At 42.2% G+C, this 20,635-nt stretch overlaps 1 protein-coding gene across 1 annotated transcript in view; it reads left to right on the forward strand.

Annotated features, from left to right (window-relative positions):
- glra1 (glycine receptor, alpha 1) overlaps window positions 1-20,635 on the forward strand; it is a 156,549-nt gene that overhangs the window by 9,044 nt on the left and 126,870 nt on the right. The gene's annotated exons all lie outside the window — the stretch shown is intronic.

The following is a 20,635-nucleotide window of genomic DNA, read 5'->3' on the forward strand; positions in this document are numbered from 1 at the left end:
AAAGAAGATTTCTTGGTCCACAATAATACAATCTGAGGCAGTAGCTTTATGAAATAATTTTGTAGTCACTATTTTGGAACTCATAACAAGGAGCCAACATTTTGATGCCACAAGATTCTGCTGGAAATGCGATACTCGGAGGATTTATGACTGTGATGTTTGGAGTCTGAAGAATGGAAAATTCCAATCATTTGAAATATGTTGTGTGTCTGTTGGTGAAATAAAATAAGTGAATGGTTGTCACCAATTGCTGCAGCATGTCTTTTGGTGTTCAGGATTTATTCTTGCGAGTCTGTACTTCTCCTTAAACCTGGCCAACCAGATCAAATAATGAAGGAACTCAATTTGCTGCTTTCACTCCACTTGTTAGAGAATATTTAATGTACTTGACTCTGGGAAGTTGCTTCAAATAAATTTGTTTTATTGGTTCCATGTATTGTATAAGGTATATAAAGCTGTGAATTCTGGTAACATCATTTCATATTCATTGCTTTCACATGATGCTACTTCAATGGTTAAACTCTTCATTTCACTTGAGTTTTTACAACTAACAGCCTATCTCATTGTCTCCTGGTTAGTGCAGAAACAATGTTAGTGGGCTCGTATTGCAATGTTGAGGTGGATACTATTGGGATATAACATTGTTTGGAGTGACTATTTTAATGAGGATGCAATGTGTTACATCCTCATATCTGATTCACATTAGCTAAGCCACAGCCCTTAACCCACCCTACAATAGAGCAGGTATGGAAGGAATTAATCAAAAGAGTATATTTTGAAGAGTAACAGATTCAAGCCCATGTAGCTAACAGTAGTAAATCCACATCGCAAAATATGAACACTTCACTGAACTGAAAAGTATGTTTATTATTTAATCAACAGCTGTCTAGGAATAAGAGTTAAAGACTGGAAGAATCCCAGGGGTTGGATAATGTTTTAATCTATCATGATTTAGGGATACCATCAAGTCCTTTGACAATACCACTTGTAACATAATTCTTGGTTGTTTTTCTGTGTGTCACTTATCAGGCATTCTGTTCCAACAACAACAGCATGCATTTCCATAGTGCCTTTAACATAAAATTCCCTAGGGCACTTCACAGAAACGTTTTCAAACAAAATTTGACAGCATGCCACATAAGGTGAAATTGGAGCACATAGAATCCTTGAATGGTTACAGCACAAAAGGAGGCCATTCAGCCTGTCATGTCTGTGCCTGCTCTCTGCTAGAGCAACTCTGCTAATCCCAGTCCTTCGCCCTTTCCTTGTAGCCCTGCAATTTTTTTTCTTCAAGTAATTATCCAATTCCCTTTTGAAAGCCATGCTTGAATCAGCCTCCACCACACTCTCAGGCAGTGTATTCCAATTCCAACCACACAATGTAAAAAAGTTTTTCTTTATGTCCCCTTTGCTTCTTTTGCCATTCACCTTAAATCAGTGTCCCCCTAGTTCTTGACCCATCCATCAAAAGCTAAAGGAGGAAAGAGAGGTGGAGGTGGAGAAGGTTTTGGATGGAATTCCAAAGCTTAGGGACTAAACAGCTGAAGACACAGCTGCCAATGGTGGAGCAATTAAATCAGGGACGTAGAAGAGACCAAAATTGGGGAAGCATAGAGATCTCAAAGGCTTGTCAGGCTGGAGGAGATTACAGAGATAGGGTAAGGTGAACTCATAAAGGAATTGGAAAACTACAATGAGCATCTTAAAATTGAGGCATCGCCGGAACCAATGTAGGTCAACAAGCACAGGGGTGATGGGCAAACAGGACTTGGTGCGAGTAAGGACACAGGTAGCAATGTTTTGGATGAGCTTAAGTTTATGTAGGTTGCAAGGTGGCTGACCAGGAAAGGATTGACATCATTGATTCTCGAGGTAACAAAGACATGGATGAGAATTTCAGCAGCAGATGAGCTGAGGCGAGGCGGAGTTGGGCAATGTTACAGAAGTGTAAGTAGGTGGTCTTAGTTATGGCGTGACTGTGATTGAGATCTCACCTTGGGGTGGAATATGACACCGAGGTTGCGAACAGACCAGTTCAGCCTCACGGAGAGGAATGCAGTCGGTGGCTAATGAATAAACTTTGGAGCGGGGACTGAAGACAGTGGCATTGGTCTACCCAATATTTCACTTCAAAAGAGTGAAAAGTCATTAACATTGATTACATTTTCCAATAGGATGTACATCATAAAAATTGCAATTCACTAGCATTACCATGGTAGCAATTACATTTTTCCAATGATCGCATATATATCCACCTTTATCTGAAATCAAGACAAAAAAGGACAGGTTAACATTTGGGTGTAAGACCACTCCTCAGAACTGAAAGATACTCATGTCCTATTTTTGGGTGGAAGAGAGGGGTAAAAATTAAAAGGGGGAAGATAACAGCTGCGCTAATCACAGAGCAAAGTTAATGGTTTAAATGCATTCCACTTAATTGAAAGGCAAGAACCTGTTAGATAATGTAAAAAATTTTCCTAGTGAGAGAAGAAGGAAAGGAACCTGCCAACCCAACCCGTTTGCTCTAAATATGACTCCAATCTCATGATTGGCTCAAAACATCCATTGAATTGGCCTACCCTACTTCTGAGGAGCAACTCAAGATATATGATAAATGCCTATATCTACCCCCTCCACCACCAGTGTACTGTGGCTGCAGTATGCATGAACTGCAGGTTCCATTGCAGCAATTCACCAAGGTTACATCAACAAAATATCCATCTCATGCAACTTCTGCTGCTAAGACAAACAAATGCAGCAATGTTGAAGGAACACCACAGTCCGTTCCAAGTCATACAGCATCTCAATTGGACTTAAATTGCTGTTCCTGCAACGTAACTCGGTTAGACTCCTGGAATTCCCTACCTAACATCATTTTGGAAGTGCCATCAGCACAAGGACTACAGTGGTTCAAGAAAAGGGTCTACCATTGCATTCGCAGGACAACTACGGTTGGGGAAAAAATGCAGCGTTGCCCATGTCAACCAGATTAAAAGCCTTGTTAGCATTGCCTACATCCTCAGAACAAGCTAAGAAATGCAAATATCTCCAGCACTGCTGGATTGAAAATATATAGTTAAGGTCTGAATTTACGAATGTTGATGTTCAGACTAGAAAATAGAGATAATATACTGATCCAGATGCACCCTCCCCTGCCAGCTCCTAATTCACAAGCATGCAAGCAACAATATATATGTTTGTGTATTCTTGGAATTGCAGATGAGCTGGTAGATCTGAAATATTTTTGATTAATTATTGTCTTGCCTCCATATCGGGGGAGGTGGTGGCATAGTGGTAATGTCACTAGACTAGTAATCCAGAGCCCAAGCTAATGCTCTGGAGACATGGGTTCGAATACCACCACGGCAGATGGTAAAACCTGAATTCAATTAATAAATCTGGAATTAAAAGCTAGTCTAATGGTGACCATGAAACCATTGTCGATTGTTGTAAAAAGCTATCTGGTTCACTAATGTCCTTTATGGAAAGGAATCTGTCACCTTTACCAGTCTGGTCTACATGTGACTCTAGACCCACAGAAACATGATTGACTCTTAATGTCCTCTGAAATGGCTGAGCCAGCGACACCCACATCCCACAAAATGAATAAAGAAAAAAAAATGTCAGTGCACTCTGAAAATAGTTTAACATACTGCTTAAAGGTTGAAAGACATGAGTTTTTTTATATAACTTCTTTTCACTCTATTCAAACACCTCTTAAAAATTATTGAGTGTATTTTTAGAGTATGTTATCCCCTAAAGTTGCTCCCATTTTATTTTCACCATCCATTTCCTGTGCCTGAGAGGAAGTAGCTAACACACTTCCAGGCGTCCTCCTACAATGCCCTTGTGTCTGATGCTAGTAATTACACATGGGACACAAGGGTATTTATGAAGAGATGATAATTCCCTCCATCTAGGTAAATGCCTACCTTTTGTTTAATGGCTTCCCAATACAGTGGGGTTGGTTATAATGCACAAAGAAATGGGGAATTAAACCTGTATCTAACTACTTTGTGACACATCTGTACAGTTTTCCAATATCCTGTACCAACATTTCAACTGACAGCTAGACTTTGATCTGTTTGTTGCAATGAATTAGTCATAGAGTCATTTACGGCACAGAAGGAGGCCATTTGGCCTATCGAGTCCATGTTGGCTCTCTGCAGACAAATCCAGTCAATCCCACTCTCCTGCTCAATCCCCATAGCCCCGCAAGTTCATTTCCTTCAAGTGCCCATCCAATTTCCTTTTAAAATCATTAATTAACTCTGCTTCAACCATCCATGTAGGCAACAAGTTCCAGATCAGCCCTACTCACTGCTTTAAAAAGGTTCTTCCTCACATTGCCCCTGCATCTATTGCCCTAAACTTTATATCTATATCCCCTAGTCCTTGTACCATCAGTTTTTGGGAACAGGTTTACCTTGTCTAACTTATCTAAGCCTGTCATAATCTTGTATACATTTATCAAATCTCCCCTCAATCTCCTATGCTCCAGGGAGAACAACCCCAGTTTCTCCAACCTAACCTTGTAATTAAAATCCCCCATTCCTGAAATCATTCTGGTAAGTCTCCCCTGCACCCTCTCAAGGACCCTCACATTCATCCTTAAGTGTGGTGACCAGAACAGAATGCAATAATCTAGTTGTGGCCTTACCCGAGCTTATAAAGGTTCAGCATAACTTCCCTGCTTTTGTACTCAATGCCTCTATTTATGAAGCCCAAGATCCTATATGCTTTGCTAACCATGCTCTCAATGTGTCCTGCCACTTTCAAAGATTGATGCACATGACCTCCAGGTCCCACTGTTCCTATGCACTCTTTAGGAATGCGCTATTAAGTCTATATTGCCTCAACCCAACGCTTCTGCCGGAATGCATCACCTCACACTTGTCTATATTAAATTCCATCTGCTACTTGTCTGCCCATTCTGCTAGATTATCTATGTCATTTTGCAGGCAATTTGTATCATCCTCACTGTTTGCCACTCCTCCAAGTTTGGTATCATCGGCAAATTTTGAAATTCTAATCTGCATTCCAAGATCCAAGTCATTTATATATAGCAAAAATAAAAGCAGTGTTCCCAGCACTGACCCTTGAGGAACACCATTGTCTACCATCATCCAGTCTGAAAAACAACCATTTACTACTACTCGCTGTTTTCTGTCCTTAAGCCAATTTTTTACGCAATTGGTTACTGACCCTTCTATTCCATAAGCCTTTTATATGGTACTTTATCAAATGCTTTCTTAAAATCCATATAGACAACATCTACTGCATTCCCTGGGAATTGATTAAAAATAATCAATTTCGGAATTGTAATCTATTGGTTTTGTTGAATTTGCAATACTGTGGACTTGACTCCTATTTTTCAATATCAAGACTTATTACTTCTGGAACTGAGTCTGGAATCAAACTGACTTTGGTTTGTATCCTTTACCACCTGAAATCTGTATCCGAGTCAAGTGCATGCTGGGATTGACCATTATCTCAACTGCAGTACTTCGACAGATTAAGCATAGCCCCATGCTGCAATCTCACACTCATTTCCGATAGATGAAAATTAATATATAAAGGCTAGAGGTTTGAAAGGATAAAACAATAAATCAAATTTATTTACAAGAAGAAAATTAAACTATCTCTTGAGTATAAGACAAGTATGATTTATAACACTGAGAGTTCATCAGAGTTCTCATTAGCCTTTCTCCAACTGTTTCAGCTAAGAGATTTAACTATAATGGTCTTTAGCACTTACATGATGAACGATACCACTTCAGTCATCTTGCTAACAGATTGTTAACAAGATTGCAAGATAAATATGGATGCGGAAAACCATTGGTCCCATTTTACTCAAGCCATCCAGAAAGACTCACCCTCCACACCCAGCATGTAATAAACAACTTGTAAGTAATTGCAGGTTTTCACCTCCGCTACTTTATCCAGTAGTCCATTCAACATGTTAATCATATATTGTGTGATATCAGTTTTAAATTGACTCTGCTTGTTTGAACCTGTGAGCCTGTGTGCTACTCTTGCAAAGTGTGACCTCCAGAGCAATGAAACACCAGCACCTAGACATGTAAGGTGACTTGTTTAGTCCTCAACTTCCCAGATATTTTTCACAACGGGTTTCACACAGGTTTAGATAAGGTAGAACATCTTTATGCTCCATTTAACAAGCTGTCTCCAGGTCTGTGGTGTTGATGGCTAGTTGTTTATCCCTGGTAAGGAATATTTGTAACAGCATTCAAGATTTAATTTGCCTGAATAATATCACAACATTCTTAACTTCTTCCCACTTTACCTTTAAAGCTTCATTATCCTTATAATTATTTCGGAGAAAAGCAATTGTTTCAGGAGCAATCACTTATAAACAACAACAACAACAAGAAATGCTGGAATCACTCAGCAGCTCTAGCAGCATCTGTGGAAAGAGAAGCAGAGTTAACGTTTCGGGTCAGTGACCCTTCTTCGGAACTGACAAATATTAGAAGAGTCACAGATTATAAGCAAGTGGGGTGGGGGTGGGGCAAGAGATAACAAAGGAGAAGGTGCAGATTGGACCAGGCCACATAGCTGACCAAAAGGTCATGGAGCAAAGGCAAACAATATGTTAATGGTGTGTTGAAAGACAAAGCATTACAGATTAGGTGTGAATACACTGAATATTGAACAGCAGCAAGTGCAAACCTGAAAAAAAACCTGAAAAAAACAGTGGGTAAGCAAACTGAACAAACTAAGATGAAATGAAATAAATGCAAAAAAAGATTGTAAAAAATGTAAAAAAGAATGTTAAAAAAAGGGAGAAAAAATAACTAAACATGAAAGTAAAATAGGGGCCTGTCATGCTCTGAAATTATTGAACTCAATGTTCAGTCCGGCAGGCTGTAGTGTGCCTAATCGGTAGATGAGATGCTATTCCTCGAGCTTGCGTTGATGTTCACTGGAACACTGCAGCAATCCCAGGACAGAGATGTGAGCATGAGAGCAGGGGGGAGTGTTGAAATGGCAAGCAACCGGAAGCTCAGGGTCCTGCTTGTGGACTGAGCGGAGATGTTCCGCAAAGCGGTCACCCAGTCTGCGCTTGGTCTCCCCAATGTAGAGGATACCACACTGTGAGCAGCGAATACAGTATACTACATTGAAAGAAGTACAAGTAAATCGCTGCTTCACCTGAAAGGAGTGTTTGGGACCTGGGATAGTGAGGAGAGAGGAGGTAAAGAACCGTGACAGGGTTCCCCTTGTCCTCACTATTCATCCCACCAGCCTCCATATCCAAAGGATCATCCTCCGCCATTTTCGCCACCTCCAGCGTGATGCCACTACCAGTCGCATCTTCCCCTCCCTTCCCCTGTCAGCATTCCGAAGGGATCGTTCCCTCTGCGACACCCTGGTCCACTCCTCCATGACCCCCACCACCTCGTCCCCGTCCCAGAGCACTTTCCCCTGCTATCGCAGGAGGTGTAATACCTGCCCATTTACCTCCTCTCTCCTCACTATCCCAGGTCCCAAACACTCCTTTCAGGTGAAGCAGCGATTTACTTGTACTTCTTTCAATGTAATATACTGTATTCGCTGCTCACAGTGTGGTCTCCTCTACATTGGGGAGACCAAGCGCAGACTGGGTGACCGCTTTGCGGAACATCTCCGCTCAGTCCGCAAGCAGGACCCTGAGCTTCCGATTGCTTGCCATTTCAACACTCCCCCCTGCTCTCATGCTCACATCTCTGTCCTGGGATTGCTGCAGTGTTCCAGTGAACATCAACGCAAGCTCGAGGAACAGCATCTCATCTACCGATTAGGCACAATACAGCCTGCCGGACTGAACATTGAGTTCAATAATTTCAGAGCATGACAGCCCCCCATTTTACTTTCATTTTTAGTTATTTTTTCTTCCTTTTTTTTACATTCTTTTTTACAATTTTTACAATTTTTTTTGCATTTATTTCATTTCATCTTAGTTTGTTCAGTTTGCTTACCCACTGTTTTTTTTCAGGTTTGCACTTGCTGCTGTTCAATATTCAGTGTATTCACACCTAATCTGTACTAATGCTTTGTCTTTCAACACACCATTAACATATTGTTTGCCTTTGCTCCGTGACCTTTTGGTCAGCTATGTGGCCTGGTCCAATCTGCACCTTCTCCTTTGTTATCTCTTGCCCCACCCCCACCTCACTTGCTTATAATCTGTGACTTTTCTAATATTTGTCAGTTCCGAAGAAGGGTCATTGACCCGAAACGTTAACTCTGCTTCTCTTTCCACAGATGCTGCCAGACCTGCTGAGTGATTCCAGCATTTCTTGTTTTTGTTTCAGACTTCCAGCATCCGCAGTATTTTGCTTTTACTTATAAACAACTCTCATCTCTGCTTTATCAAAAAGGAAATCAGTTTCAATGGATAGATTCTATTTAATAAGACCCATGACATAATTCAAAATAATGTCACCGGAATCATTAAGTGGAATGTCTAACATTTATGTAACATGAAGGTTACCATCACCACAGTAATTAAATAGTTTGGTCTGCTGATTCTCAATCGGCAGAGATTTTAAATTTGTAAAACATTGAAAGTTGGAATTTTCCAAACCTAGTGCAAAACAAGCACACAAAGATATTTAAACTGACCTTGTTACTAGAAATCTCCCCAAGCTCTGAAAATGAAATGTGAATGCTCTAACCCACAGGGCAATGGCCACATGGCTGACTTGTGCTGTACATCTGCTACATCTTGTTTGAGTGGGCTATTTTAAAAATACTTCAACCTTTATGACACGGGTCAACTAAATGAACAAAGTTGCTTTGCAAACTTAGTTCTTCCAATCCACAAAATTGTCTCCATAATACACATTAAATGTTTGAATGAATCTGTAATCCACTTCCAATTATTGTCCTGTTAACCTGTAATAAATATCAAAGAGTTGTCATTGACATTCAACAATGCTAAAGCTCTTTATGAAATAACACATGAGGACAGATTATCATGCTAGGGTGACCAGTTGGCAGAGCGTGTGGGCATGCCGCTGCTTCTGCAAGTGGTAAGCCTGTTCCATTTCAAGGACTGGCAAGATTGTCTATCTGCTTCAGCTCAATAGCTCAGGGCCCAGCACAATTTTGTGCAGTTCGGAAGCTGACACGGCCAGCAGGATGTTCGGTCCAGTGGAGGGATGAGTGAGGGGATGGGGAGAGTCCAGGGGAGCAGCAACCTACATTATTCTTGCAGAGCCCAATGGTATACTCATACTGCTGTGGTAGCACAAAAGTTAATATTTTGCTCACCTTTTGGACTTTTTCCTCTTCACCAGGCTGGACAACTGAGTGGAGCATGCATAGTGCAGTTGTCCTTCAAAATTGCATTGGGGTCCTAAAAACCAATTTGCATCCTGCAATGAAGCCCTCACCTAATTTAAGTGAGTGTCTGGCCAATCAAACAGAAGCCACCAATAAATATGGTGCTTGATGGAAGATGGGTAGTAGGTTCACCACAGCTATTTTAACAACTAACCCCCTCCATTTCCTCCTGCACCCACCAGCCTCCCCCCCCCCCCCACTCCCCTCCAACTGCAGCCCCCCCCCCCCCCCCAAGTTCTAGGCAGTCCAATTTCAAATTGTATTTGAGATATTTCCTGAAAAGGCACACCATTTTACACTGTGGCAAACTTGGGATTAGAATAGATAGGTGCTTCATGGCCGGCACAGACACAATGGGCCGAAGGGCCTGTTTCTGTGTGATAAAACTCTATGACTCTATAAACAAATAAATATAAAGACAGAATATGATATCAAAGAGTTAATTGCAAGTTTGTAATCACGATCGCCTGTGAATAAGTTATAATATTAATTCAAGTGAGGTGTTCAGAAGAAGCTCCTAAATTATTCAGGCTTTGCTCTCTCAAGTCTTGTCTTTAAATTAGAATGCAGCTCAATTCTAGTACTCTATTATAATACAATCTGCTGAGCTCCTCAATGAATCTACAAACTTTAATAATTTCATAGGCATTTTTTATCTCCAAGTGTTTGTGAAAAACTAGGAAGATTAGAGCTTAGCACGGGCAGGAACAGAAGGGTCTGTGACTCTATTGCTAATCCATTGTAATCTGTTATGAACCACTGTCTTCAGGAACTGGATTGGAGACAGAAGAAAGTTAGACTGGGGACATGGAAAAAGGAAAAGTTAAAAAAAGATTCTGTGACCTGACACGATAAGGTTTAGTTGTTCTTCACTAGTCATAATTATAAATAGCCTAAATATGCTGCCAAAAAGAAAATACGTCTTTGAATCCAGTGCATAATACAAATTGGCCAGCTTCATAACTTTAATCTTGGCCATAACTTGTTCTTTCTGAACAATGTGATGTAGAAAAATAGTATACAAAATTATACTTACAAACAAGTCATGTTTTGGGGAGAATGGGTTTTATATGGAACTGCTAGAATTCATAAAGAATAAGCTGAAATCATGGTTTCAAGAAGCCAGTTACCTAGACCTAGTGAACAATGAAATGCCTGAGCTAATATACTTCCAAAATGAATCTATCCTAAATGAAAAAGGATGGAAAGAATTGCAGAAAGCACCTTATGAGCATCAAAAAGTAAGTATGGGCAGTGGCCTATGATATAGGTCAATGAAGAATAGGTAATATTATTCTTTAGGTCATAATGTTAATGTAGTGTAGTAGTAATAGGGTATAGCTTGAGTGTGCACTCATTAATGCAGGTTCAGGAATAATAAGAGCCATCAGAGAAAAAAATACTGACGGCTGCTGAAATAAAAGTGGCTATATACTGTTTAGCTTCATGATTGAGCAAGCAAATTCACCACATCTTCTGATTCTGGTAAGTAGATAAGTTTTTAGAAAAAATACAATAAATTCTATCATTTTAAACACAGTTTAAAATCTTACCCATTTGTAATATAGGATAATATGTGCAGAGGTGTTAGCCTTCATTTGGTGGTACCAGGGCAGTAGCATAATGGTAATGTTGCCGAACCAGTAATCCAAAGGCCTCGGCCAAATCTCTGGAGATATGGGTTGGTACTTTATGCACAACCCCACCCCCACCCCACCACCCCACCAAACGAGCAGGCTGGTGGAGGGCGTGAAATTAAGTGGGAGGTGAGGGGGGGCCGTTCCTGCAATTTTACACAGGGCGGTGGCGAGAAATGGCCTGCCCACCCCACGCCAATCAAGACCCTTAAGTGGCCAATTAACTGGCACTTAAGGGCCTCCGCCCGCCGCTGCCGGTATTTTACCCTTGGCGGCCGGACAGCAGAAGTCTCAAAAATCCTGCCTGGTAAAACCAGGCAACCTTCTTGCGGGCTGGTGGGGGGTCTTCTTGATCAGGCCCCCTGTGTCCCACAGAGGGCTGCCCCGAAGCCCCAACTGCCCCAACACACAACACTACCCCCTCTCCCCTAATCGACGCCCATTGCCTTGCCGGGGCCTGACTGATTGTCCTTCCTGTTGCCTCTGATGGCTGGGTGTATTCCCAGCAGTAGCCACCGCTCCCGGTCGTGCTGCTGGGACTAAGAGCTGCTGGACCGCTGATTGGCTAGCAGCTCCATTACGTGGGACTTCCTGCCTCAAGGAGATAGAAGTCCCGCCCAAGACCAATTAAAGGCCTTGGAAGTGTAAAATCCCTGTCTGGCTCCCCAGGCCCGGTGGAGGCAGGCTTGCCACTGACTTTTCGGCCAGTGAACGGAGCCTCCCACCCAACGAAAATTTCCGACCATGAGTTCAAATTCAAATAATTAATAAATCTGAAATGAAATGCTAGTCTCATTAATAATGGTCATGAAACTACCAGATTGCTGCAAAAACCGATCTGATTCACTAATCTCCTTCAGGGTAGGAGATCTGCTGTCCATACCTAGTCTGACCTACGGGTGACTCCAGCCCCACATCAATGTAGTTGACACTTAACTGCCCTCTGAAATGGCCTAGCAAGCCACTCAGTTGTAGGTGGCTCATACCACCTGCTCAAGGGCAATTAGGGACGGGCAATAAATGCTAGCCTTGCCAGTGATGCTCACATTCTGAAAACAAATTTTTAAAAAAACACTCTCACATGAGTCAAACAAATCGTAGATTCAAGTCCCACTCCGGAGACTTGAGCACATCATCTAGACTGCCACTTAAGTGCAGTACTGAGCGAGTGTTGCATTAGCCTTCGGGGCGACACAGTGGCGCAGTGGTTAGCACCGCAGCCTCACAGCTCCAGCGACCCGGGTTCAATTCTGGGTACTGCCTGTGTGGAGTTTGCAAGTTCTCCCTGTGTCTGCGTGGGTTTCCTCCGGGTGCTCCGGTTTCCTCCCACAGGCCAAAGACTTGCAGGTTGATAGGTTAATTGGCCATTATAAATTGCCCCTAGTATAGGTAGGTGGTAGGGAAATATAGGGAAGGTGGGGATGTGGAAGGAATATGGAATTAGTGTTGGATCAGTATAAATGGGTGGTTGATGGTCGGCACAGACTCGGTGGGTCGAAGGGCCTGTTTCAGTGCTGTATCTCTAAACTAGCCGAGGTGCCAGCTTTCAAGAGGGAGGTTAAATCGAGGCACCATTTACCTTCTCGAGTGGAAGTAAAAGATCCCAAAGCGCTATTCAAAGAATAGCACAGGTGTTCCCCCGGCCAACATTGATCCCTTAACCAACAACTAAGGCAGATAATCTGATCATTTATTTCATTGCTGTTTGTGGGAGCTTGCTGTACACAATTTGGCTGCTATGATTCCTACATTGCAACAATGACTGCACTTCAAAAGTATTTCATTGACTGTAAAGTACTTTGGGACATCTTGAAGTCATGCAAGGCATTAGATAAATGCAAGTTCTTTTCCTCTAGGCATACCAATAACACATTGCAAAGCATGTAAAAGCATATTAATTCTTCATTGTCAGCTTTGATCTGCAATCCATAAACTTTAACCATCAAAAATTAATTCAATGTCTTTAGCCATCATTTAAAAAAATCCTCAGATGATGTACAGTCCAAAGGCACATGTTCACAAATCATGCATTGATTTCTGCGCAGATGGTCCATCCAAAACTGTGACTGAATTTTCAGAAGAAGGCTCCATTGTTGCGTCTGAGGAGGAAGATGAGGAGAATCAGAAGAAGAGGCACCAGACATCCTATTTCAGAGGGGCATAATGCAATCTGAAAATAGAAAGCCAAGAGGACATCACCAGGGTCATCTTACAAAATTATGATTTTTATTTTTCATTTCCCACACATAGAAATCCAAATGGACACACAACAATTACAAGATCAGCAGGGGCCTAAACCAGCTACTGCTGTCCAACCCCATATCTTGAGGGTAAATAAAAGCAAAATACTGCGGATGCTGGAAATCTGAAACAAAAACAAGAAATGCTGGAATCACTCAGCAGGTCTGGCAGCATCTGTGGAAAGAGAAGCAGAGTTAACGTTTCGGGTCAGTGACCCATATCTTGAGGGACCAGGCGATCGAGCACGATATGAGGATTTAGAGCACTGGAAATGCAAATTTAGATTGGCTTCAACTATCAGCATAGTGATATGTTAGCTGGGCAGTTAGCTGAGCAGCATGGTTCAAACATCAAAAAGACAATGGCACTGTCCATAATCAGCTATTCCCATTGATGTTGCTCAGAGACCCTATCATCCAAATACACTATACGTCCTCTGAAGGTCGGTATAGCAAAATGAGTGCACCACAATAACCAATGTATCACTTATTCCCACTTAGGTGATACTTAAGAGTATCCTGTAATGGTATTTTGCATCAAGTGTTGTTTAGATTTTTTCAATAGTGATAATTTATAGTGAAGTTAACTAGATGTTTTTTAAAATGTGAACACAGACTTTATTTTACATTTTATTGAAGATGTGTTAAATAAAAAAAAATCATTGCTTCTACATCCTAGTCCTTTTCTTCAGAATGCTAGAACATGGGATAGAATTTTAGGGGAAAAAATGTAGCATATATGTTGGGACATGTTCTTTGCTTTACCCTGTGGGTGTTCATTTCCTTAATGTCTACACATAGGAGATAGAGGGCAATTTCCATTCATTACTTGATGGTGTCTCTTCAGGTAAACTACATAATATAATGCTGGCAGAAGGGAGGAGAAGATGTGGGAAGGGAGGAGAAGATAAGTTTCTCAGTGTGGCGGCGGAGGGGAATGGGGTCAAAGTAACATCCTTGGTGTAGGGTATGGCGGAAAGTGTTGGAGGTTAAAGTCTATACAGTTTGAGGGTTGGAAGGTTAGATTGTACAGGTAAGTAAAAACAAGAAATGCTGGAAATACTCAGCAGGTCTGGCAGCATCTGTGGAGAGAGAAGCAGAATCAACGTTTCAGGTCAGTGACCCTTCTACAGAACTTGCAAATATTAGAAATGTAAAAGGTTATAAGCAAATAAAGTGGGGGTGGGGCAAGAGATAACAAAGGAGAAGGTGTAAATAGGACAAGGTCACAGAATAGCTGACCAGAAGGTCGTGGAGCAAAGGCAAACAATATGTTAATGGTCTGTTGAAAGACAAAGCATTAGTACAGATGGGGTGTTAATGGACTGACAAATTGAACAGCTGCAAGTACAAAAATGAAAAAAACAGTGGGTAAGCAAACTGAACATACTAAGAGGAAATAAAAAAAACACCAAAAAAAATGTTTTTAAAGGATAAAGAAAAAAATAACTAAAAATAAAAGTAAAATGGGGGGCCCGTCATGCTCTGAACTCAATGTTCAGTCCAGCAGGCTGTATTGTGTCTGCTCGGTAAATGAGATGCTGTTCCTCGAGCTCGCATTGATGTTCACTGGAACACTTCAGCAATCGCAGGATAGAGATGTGAGCATGAGAGCAGAGGGGAGTGTTCTAATATTTGCCAGTTCTGAAGAAGGGTCACTGACGTGAAACGTTAACTCTGCTTCTATCTCCACAGATGCTGCCAGGCCTGCTGAGTATTTCCAGCATTTCTTGTTTTTATTTCAGATTTCCAGCATCCACAGTATTTTGCTTTTATATTATTGTACAGGTAAGTGTTTTGGGCAGGAGAGAGGGAAAATTAATAATTTTATGGTTATTGGGGGAGGGGGGGTGGGAGGGAGAGGGGCAAAACACATGTATTACATTTTTAAAAAATCACTTTATCTTTCAATATTTAAATCTGCCAGTAGGGCCGGCAGCCCTTTAAAAACGGCGTCAGCGCCTGCGCACAGGCAGCTGACGGCATTGCCGGGAACGGACAGGCCACCCCCTCCACAAGATCGTGGGGTGGGGTGGGGGGGGGGGGCAGCCCGTCCCAGCCATTCAAATGAGCTGCCACACGGAAGATTGCGGCTGCTCTGTAACATGCGGCTGGCACAAGCGGGCCTCCGCTTTTTTTGCCCGCCGCCACGCAAAGAAGAATCAGCCCAATGTTTGGGCTGAACAGTTTGATTCTGTATTGTAATGTATGTGTAGTTCTGCAAATCTGTCTGCTAATACAATCTTTAGGGAAGCTTCATAGGCTGCCTTGTCTTTTTGCTACTTTTACCAACTTAATCCATTCAGTATCCCCATTTCCTTGGTTTGCTGCAACATTTGTCTCTGTTTCATGGAAATCATGCCCCTGGTTGTACTGATCTGTAGCTCTTATCCAATCTTGAAGTTTAATGATAGTTGGCCATTTCCCAGGCTTGTGATGACTCAGTTAAGAGTCTAATACTCCCTGCTTGATAATACCCCCACTTCATCTCCCCTTCTAAGTCCCTGTACCTTCCTTTCCAAAGCCATTATGTTTTCCTTAAGCTTTTTGGCCCACAGGCAATTGTTGCGTCTCTTCTGTCATATGCAATTTTCTCACGCACAACCATTTCTCACCAAACATATGTCATGCCTACTATCTTCAATTTTATTTCTTTCAACTGCTACCCTTTTACAATTACTTCTCTCAGGTAGCCCTTTTTAAATTAATTTCTCTAAAACGCTCCTTTTACATGTATATTTGAGTGTAAATTATCTGTCCCAAGACAGTTTATCATGTCAAAATTCAGGCTGTCATGGTCAGATCAAGACATTTGCTCATCTTAAAAATTCTAAACATAAAGTATGTGGAATATTTTCTTACTGAGTAATGAAAAGTTACTCCCAGGTATTTTGCCCTTTGCACTATTACAAGCCGGGGGCTGAATGCTTTAGACATAGAACAATGCATAGGATTTTGATGACATATTAAAACAATATTAGTCACTTAAGGTAATGTTATGGCCAGGTGAGGAGGGAGTCTCAGGCTCCCCTCTTTCCCCTTCCTCTTATTTGACCACAACAGGGTTTATTCTTTTTAAACAGTGGTTGTGCTTACCACCTCCGTGAGTGTTTTATCTTTTTCCTTTACTGTGATCATGAAAGAACCAATCGGACAGGTTTTCTTGAGTTTAAACAAGAAAGAGGTAAGTTTATTATACTTAACACTCTAACCTGATTTAAAAATACTAAAAATGCATTACATATTCACACACACATTCACACGAGAATCACACTCATACAAATAGATTACAGGAGGGAAAATAGATTTGGTGGTTGGATTAAAGTCCGGAATAAATGGAACTTAAATACACTCTGTAAAGTGGATGATCCAGTAGTCCTCAGCTGAAGCTGTATTCTTGAAGTTCTTGGTTGGTCAAAGGGTATTTTGGCTGGCTTGCTTTGCTCAGGGTTTTCCTGAAGGCAGAATCTGTAGTTGGCTCTCTTCCCCTGGTAGCCAATTGTAGGCTTGGAGGATCCCCCAGTCACAGATGGTTTTCAAACTTGATGTTTTCTGGAGAGAGAGAGAGAGAGAGAGAGAGAGAAAAAGGGAAGCATGCAGCTTTCTGCTGCTGCACACTCTGTTATTGCTTGTCTTCTGTCTGTGTAGTTTCTTCAGAGACGGACAGATGGTCACATGGTTCTCTCAATCCCTTTGTTTTTAATGAAGCTTTTTGGAACCTTCTAATGAAATTCAAGGCTCCACATGCCCCAGGATGCCAATTTACACTTGGTTAGTGGGCTCGTTCAAAGTTAATATGTGAGGATTGCCTTGACTGTCATGCTAATGAAGCCATTTTAGGTCATTCAGTCACTTAGAGAAAACCATTGTCCTGGCTGGGCTTCTTGTTAGACCTTCTGCCTCCAGTTCAATCTCCTGGTATTTCAGATGTAAATTGCAGTGGCCATCTTGGCTGTTAGTTTTTTAAAAGTTACTGTAGGATTTTTTACCATTAAAAGTCTAATGTAAGTTTTCCAGCAATGAAATTAATATTTCCATTTGGCATTTAAGGCTTCATTGACACCCCCATCCCACGCGGAATGAAATGCGATAATTGGAGCATTTCATTAAAAGAGTGGAGAAGAAAAAGAGGAAAACACACATTCATTGTCATTCACTCCCCAAATTCTCTAATTTACCTTAGAACTTCTGCAGCTGCTTTTTCTCCACAACAGCAATGCTATTTTAATTTTCTGGAGTTTTGTCTGGGATGGTCATGTGTTGGGTTAGACCCTGGACAATGCATCAGCGATTATATAGTTTTTCCCTGCAATGTGGGTAATTTTTAAATGGTTGGGTTGTAAGCGCAGGCTCCATGGAAATAGCCTGGCATTTTGGTTTTTGAATTTCTCCACAAAAGTTAGAGGATTATGATCAGTATAAATGACTGTCTCCCTATATCTATTTTGCACAGAGATGTCAAAGTACTGGAGAGCTAGTAACATTCCCAGCGTCTCTTTTTCCACAATGGAATATCTCTTTTGGTGTTGGTTTAACTTTTTGGATAAGTATCCTACTGGTTTCTCAATGCTGGCCTCATCGTCCTGGAGCAGGACAGTGCCTACTCCTGGGTCACTAGCATCACCTGCCATTTTAAAGGGTTTATTAAAGTTGGGAGCTGCCAGAACCAGATCTTTTGTTAATATGGCTTTTAACCTCTCGAAAGCAGCTTGGCACTTCTCTGACCACACTACCTTGGCCCTTTTCTGCAGTAAGTCTGTCAGTGGTGCGGCTATAGAGCTGATGTTTGGAACAAACTTGTGGTAAAACCCACACGTTCCCAGAAAATGTACAATTTCCCTTTTTGTTGTGGGGACAGGAAAATCCATCAGTGCTTGTACTTTTGCTGCCCTGGGCAGCACTTGCTCTTGAGCTACAACATGCCCGAGGTAAGTCACTTGAGCTTTCGCAAACTCACTTTTTGCGAGGTTTACTATTAGGTTAGCTGACTGTAACCTTTGGAAGAGGGTGTCTAATTGGGCTAAGTGGTCCCCGCAGGTCTCACTGTATACCAGAAAATCATCATGCTATACTACACAGTTGGGTCGTCCAGCCACTACCTGGTTCATCAGCCTTTGGAAGGTGGCAGGGTAATTCCTTCAACTAAAGTGCATCACTCGATACTGGAGTCTAGGTTGACAAAAGTTGAGATCTCTTTGGCTCAGGGTATTAAGGGAACCTGTCAATATCCTTTTAGAAAGTCTCTTTTGGTTATGTAGGTGGAATTCCCTACTCTATCAATATAGTCTTCCAGGCTGAGAATGGGATAGGAATTGGCTCTGGTCACTGCATTAACCTTCCTGTAATCATTGCAGAGCCTTGTAGAACCATCGGGCTTGGGCGCTAGCACAACTGGGGAAGTCTAGCTGCTGTGGCTGAGATCAATCAGGTTGATTTCTGGTATGTACGATATTTCCTCCCAAACCCATACAATAGGGGCTCTATTTAATGGGAGGGATCTCTCTTACCTCCACATCATGTAGGGTTATGCACCTGGTGTGTCCTTGCAGACTTCTTTAAATGTGGTGAGCAGCCTTGCCTGAGCTTCTCTTTGTTCCACCTTTAAATAGTGAAGCGTGGTATCTAGGTTATTTAACACTTCGGTGTTGGCTAACTGGGCAGGAGGGGTTAAATTTGGGAATCTCCCAGGCCTTTCTCTAGCTCGACCTCATTGTCCTGTTCATCCCCTTCCTTCCTGACTGTCTGACAGACCTGTGCTTGTCCGTTCCCTTGCCCTCAGCTGTGATACTATTTTAACATGTTAATATGGCATGGTCTTTTTTTTTCCATCAGTCTGGGGTGTCAATCAAATAATTTACCTGGCTAATTCTTTTTACCACTCTGTATGTGCCATTGAACAGGGCTTTCAGGGATTCACCCTGAATCGGGAGTAATATTAATACATGGTCTCCAGGCCGAAATGTTCTGGCTTTGGCATGTTTGTCTGCTTGCCTTTTCATAGCTGCCTGGGAGGTCTTTAGGTGCTCCTGAGCCACTGCGCAGTATCGTGAGCCACTCCTGGAACATGGAAATGTAGTCCAACATGGAAGACTCATCCCTGTGTCCCAAGAACTTCTCCTTGATTAGTTTAAGAGGACCTCTCACCTCGTGTCCATAAACTACTTCAAAGGGGCTAAAGCCGGTGGACTCATTGGGTGAGCCACTAGTGGCAAACAGGAGAAATCCCGGCCCTTTGTCCCAGTCATGGGGGTTCTCGTAGCTGTATGCCCTGATCATTGTCTTCAGGGTCTGGTGGTACCATTCTAAAGCCCCTTGTGACTGTGGGTGGTAGGCTGAAGACTTTAGCTGGGTTATGCGCAGGTTACCCATGACGTTTTGAAAGATTCCAGGCATGAAATTCGTGCCCTGATCCAACTGGATCTCAGCAGGCAGCCCATATCCAGTAAAGAATTGGGTAAGCCCCGCCTCCACTACCTTTGCAGAGATAGTTCTTAAGGGAATGGCTTCTGGGAGTTGGGTAGTGACATCCATAATAGTGAGAAGATACTGATATCCCCCTTTTGTTTTCAGCAGGGGTCCCACACAGTCCACCAGCACTCTGCTGAAGGGTTCCCCAAAAGCCGGTATGGGAATTAGGGGTGCAGGTTTTATTGCAGGTTGGAGCTGCCCCACAACCTGGCACATGTGACAAGTTTTATAGATCTCCACCACATCTTTGTGGAGTTTTGGCACAGTGGCGCAGTGGTTAGCACCGCAGCCTCACAGCTCCAGGGACCCGGGTTCGATTCCGGGTACTGCCTGTGTGGAGTTTGCAAGTTCTCCCTGTGTCTGCGTGGGTTTCCTCCGGGTGCTCCGGTTTCCTCCCACAAGCCAAAAGACTTGCAGGTTGATAGGTAAATTGGCCATTATAAATTGTCACTAGTATAGGTAGGTGGTAGGGAAATATAGAGACAGGTGGGGATGTTTGGTAGGAATATGGGATTAGTGTAGGATTAGTATAAATGGGTGGTTGATGTTCGGCACAGACTCGGTGGGCCGAAGGGCCTGTTTCAGTGCTGTATCTCTAATCTAATCTAATCTAATCTAAAATGCTGTACTATGCGGGCTTGGGATTTTCGTACACCAACATGTCCAGCCATTGGAAACTCGTGGGCCATTCTTAATATTGCTTTATGGTACCTCAGGGACACCATTATCTGGTGAACCACTGTCCACTCTTCATCTGCAGATCTGTGAGGAGGTCTGCACTTCCTTATCAGCACCTCATTCTTTAAATAGTAGCACTCATGGACTCCCTCTGCTTCAATTTCAGTTTGGGCAGTCTGTGCTAACTTCTTTAATATTGGGTCAGCTTGTTGAGCCTCAACTAGGGACGATCTGTCTAACCCATTCTTTGGGTCCTCTAAC

This window comes from Heterodontus francisci, chromosome 12 (genome assembly GCF_036365525.1).
Source record: "Heterodontus francisci isolate sHetFra1 chromosome 12, sHetFra1.hap1, whole genome shotgun sequence".
NCBI classification, from domain to species: domain Eukaryota; kingdom Metazoa; phylum Chordata; class Chondrichthyes; order Heterodontiformes; family Heterodontidae; genus Heterodontus; species Heterodontus francisci.